General features: G+C 35.6%; 1 non-coding gene across 1 annotated transcript; it reads right to left on the bottom strand.

The window, feature by feature from the left end:
- Positions 1-3,093: 3,093 nt before the first annotated feature.
- LOC148554725 (small nucleolar RNA R71) lies at positions 3,094-3,201 on the bottom strand. Its single transcript, XR_015886818.1, has one exon. It is a non-coding gene; the product is annotated as a small nucleolar RNA R71 (small nucleolar RNA).
- Between the last annotated feature and the right edge of the window lie 1,203 nt (positions 3,202-4,404).

Here is a 4,404-nt window from a genome sequence, read left to right as displayed (position 1 = left end):
ACTCTGGGATTGAATGACTGTGACGAACTTCAAACTCGCGAGTGCTGGGCGTAGTGGCAGACGCAAAAGGAGGGTGAATCCTATTCCAGTATGATCGAGAACCTCAGATGATTAGCCGTGCTGTGACAGAGCATTTGGACCATTTTCACAAGAGGATGAGATGCAGCCATTGACAAGGGTGATGCCTCCAGACGATTAGCCATGCAGTGACAGTGCATCGGACCATTTTCCAGAGAGGATAAAAAGTAGCCATTGACAACGGTGATGTCCTTACATAAAGCCAGCCATGGAAAGGAGTAAGACTGATTGGATGAAGACAGCAGGAAAGCAGAGGTTCAGAGGAACGAAAGCATCTCTATACACTTATCTGAAATTCTCACCAATGATATACATAAGTGTTTCTATCCTTATTTTCTATCTATTTATTATTTATGTTCGAAAACGCCATAACCATTTTATATCCGCCTGACTGAGATTTACAAGGTGACCATAGCTTGCTTCATACCAACAATCTCCGTGGGATCGACCCTTACTCACGTAAGGTTTATTACTTGGACGACCCAGTGCACTTGCTGGTTAGTTGTATCGAAGTTGTGAATGAAAAACGATTTATTAAGACGTGCGTACAGAGTTTCTGGCGCCGTTGCCTGAGATCACAATTTCGTGCACCAAGTTTTTGGTGCCGTTGCCGGGGATTGTTCGAGTTTGAACAACTGACGGTTCATCTTGTTGCTCAGATTAGGTAATTTTCTTTTTGTTTTATTTTTAAAAATTTTTCAAAAACCTTTCAAAAATTTCTCATCTGTTTTCGAAAAAAAAATTAAATCTTTTCAAAAATATATTTTTCTTTAGAATTTTTAAGAATGAATTCTAGAGTTTCATGAAGCATGTTGAAGCCTGGCTGGCTGTAAAGCCATGTCTAATTCTTTTGGATAGGGGCTTCCAACCATCAGCATAGAGGAAAGTTAATTGGAATGTCAGCCGTGGCATGTCTGAGTTACATACTAAAGCTTGGCTGGCTATTAAGCTATGCCTAACGCTCGGATTGGAGCTTTAGACTAAGAATACAAGATTCCTGGAATTCATATTAAAAAAATTTTGAAATCCTTATTTTCTTTTTCCTATATGTTTTTTCGAAAAAAAATATACAAAAATCCAAAAAAAAATAAAAAAAAATTCATAAAAATAAAAATTATTTCATGTTTCTTGTTTGAGTCTTGAGTCAAGTTGAAAGTTTGGTGTCAATTGCATATTCATCTTGCATTTTTCGAAAAATTCATGCATTCATAGTGTTCTTCATGATCTTCAAGTTGTTCTTGGTAAGTCTTCTTGTTTGATCTTGATGTTTTCATGTTTTGTGTCTTTTCTTGTTTTTCATATGCATTCTTGCATTCATAGTGTCTATACATGAAAAATTTTTAAGTTTGGTATCTTGCATGTTTTCTTTGCATTAAAAATTTTTCAAAAATAAGTTCTTGATGTTCATCTTGACATTCAAAGTGTTCTTGGTGTTCATCTTGACATTCATAGCATTCTTGCATGCATTCATTGTTTTGATCCAAAATTTTCATGCATTGAGTCTTTTTCATGTTTTTCCCTCTCATCATTAAAAATTCAAAAATAAAAAAAATATCTTTCCCTTTTTCACTCATAAATTTTGAAAATTTGAGTTGACTTTTTCAAAGCTTTTTAAAATCTAGTTGTTTTTATGAGTCAAATCAAATTTTCAATTTAAAAATCTTATCTTTTTCAAAATCTTTTTCAAAAATCAAATCTTTTTCATTTTTCTTATTTATTTTCGAAAATTTTAAAAATATTTTTCAAAAATCTTTTTCTTATCTTTATCTCCTAATTTTCGAAAATAACATCATCAATTAATGTTTTGATTCAAAAATTTCAAGTTTGTTACTTGCTTGTTAAGAAAGATTCAAACTTTGAGTTCTAGAATCATATCTTGTGATTTCTTGTGAATCAAGTCATTAAATGTGATTTTAAAAATCAAATCTTTTTCAAAACTAATTTCAATCATATCTTTTCAAAAATATCTCTTTATCTTATCTTTTTCAAAATTTGATTTTAAAACATCCTTTCTAACTTCTTATCTTCTTATCTTTTCAAAATTGATTTTCAAATTTGTTTCAACTAACTAACTAACTAACTTTTTGTTTGTTTCTTATCTTTTTCAAAACTACCTAACTAACTCTCTCTCTCTAATTTTCGAAAATATCTTCCCTCTTTTTCAAAATTTCTTTTTAATTAACTAATTATTTTAATTTTTGATTTTAATTTTCGAAAAATTACTAACCTTTTTCAAAAACTATTTTCGAAAATCACTAACTCTTTTTCAAAAATAATTTTCGAAAATTCTCCTTCTCTCTCATCTCCTTCTATTTATTTATTCATCTACTAACACCTCTCTTCATCCCACATCTCTGCTCTCCTTACCCTTGTGTTTCTTTCTTTACATTACATTCTTTTCTTCTTCTACTCACACAGGGGAACCTCTATACCTGTGGTAAAAAGGATCCCTATTATTATTTTTCTGTCCCTCTTTTTCATATGAGCAGGAGCAAGGACAAGAATATTCTTGTTGAAGCAGATCCAGAACCTGAAAGGACTCTGAAGAGGAAACTAAGAGAAGCTAAATTACAATAATCCAGCAAGCACCTTTCAGAAATTTTCGAACAGGAAGAGGAGATGGCAGCCGAAAATAATAATAATGCAAGGAGGATGCTTGGTGACTTTACTGCACCTAATTCCAATTTACATGGAAGAAGCATCTCCATTCCTGCCATTGGAGCAAACAATTTTGAGCTGAACCCTCAATTAGTTTCTCTGATGTAGTAGAACTGCAAGTTTCATGGACTTCCATCTGAAGATCCTTTTCAGTTCTTAACTGAATTCTTGTAGATCTGTGATACTGTTAAGACTAATGGAGTAGATCCTGAAGTCTACAGGCTCATGCTTTTCCCTTTTGCTGTGAGAGACAGAGCTAGAATATGGTTGGACTCTCAACCTAAGGATAGCCTGAACTCTTGGGATAAGCTGGTCAAGGCTTTCTTAGCCAAGTTCTTTCCTCCTCAAAAGCTGAGTAAGCTTAGAGTGGATGTTCAGACCTTCAGACAGAAAGAAGGTGAATCCCTCTATGAAGCTTGGGAGAGATACAAAGAACTGACCAAAAAGTGTCCTTCTGACATGCTTTTAGAATGGACCATCCTGGACATATTCTATGATGGTCTGTCTGAATTAGCTAAAATGTCCTTGGATACCTCTGCAGGTGGATCCATTCACTTAAAGAAAACGCCTGCAGAAGCTCAAGAACTCATTGACATGGTTGCTAATAACCAGTTCATGTACACTTCTGAGAGGAATCCTGTGAGTAATGGGACGCCTATGAAGAAGGGAGTTCTTGAAATTGATACTCTGAATGCCATATTGGCTCAGAATAAAATATTGACTCAGCAAGTCAATATGGTTTCTCAGAGTCTGAATAGAATGCAAGCTGCATCCAACAGTACTCAAGAGGCATCTTCTGAAGAAGAAGCTTATGATCCTGAAAACCCTGCAATAGCAGAGGTGAATTACATGGGTGAACCTTATGGAAACACCTATAACCCCTCATGGAGAAATCACCCAAATCTCTCATGGAAGGATCAACAAAAGGCTCAACAAGGCTTTAAGAATGGTGGAAGAAATAGGTTTAACAATAGTAAACCTTTTCCATCATCCACTCAGCAACAGACAGAGAACTCTGAACAAAATATCTCTAATTTAGCATACTTAGTCTCTGATCTATCTAAGGCCACTGTAAGTTTCATGAATGAAACAAGGTCCTCCATTAGAAATTTAGAGGCACAAGTGGGCCAGCTGAGTAAAAGGATCACTGAAATCCCTCCTAGTACTCTCCCAAGCAATACAGAAGAAAATCCAAAAGGAGAGTGCAAGGCCATTGACATAGTCAACACGGCCGAACCTGGAGAGGAAGGGGAGGACGTAAATCCCAGTGAGGAAGACCTCCTGGGACGTCCAGTGATCAATAAGGAGTTTTCCTTTGAGGAACCAAAGGAATCTGAGACTCATCTAGAGACCATAGAGATTCCATTAAACCTCCTTATGCCCTTCATGAGCTCTGATGAGTATTCCTCTTCTGAAGAAAATGAGGATGTTACTGAAGAGCAAGTTGCCAAGTACCTTGGTGCAATCATGAAGCTGAATGCCAAATTATTTGGTATTGAGACTTGGGAGGATGAACCTCCCTTGTTCACCAATGAACTAAGTGATCTGGATCAACTGACATTACCTCAGAAGAAACAGGATCCTGGAAAGTTCATAATACCTTGTACCATAGGCAACATGATCTTTGAAAATGCTCTGTGTGACCTTGGTTCAGGGATAAACCTCATG

This window comes from Arachis ipaensis, chromosome B6 (genome assembly GCF_059453495.1).
Source record: "Arachis ipaensis isolate K30076 ecotype BB chromosome B6, ASM5945349v1, whole genome shotgun sequence".
Lineage (NCBI taxonomy): Eukaryota > Viridiplantae > Streptophyta > Magnoliopsida > Fabales > Fabaceae > Arachis > Arachis ipaensis.
The sequence above is the reverse complement of the archived record's forward strand: the minus strand, read 5'-3'. Positions and strand labels throughout refer to the sequence as shown.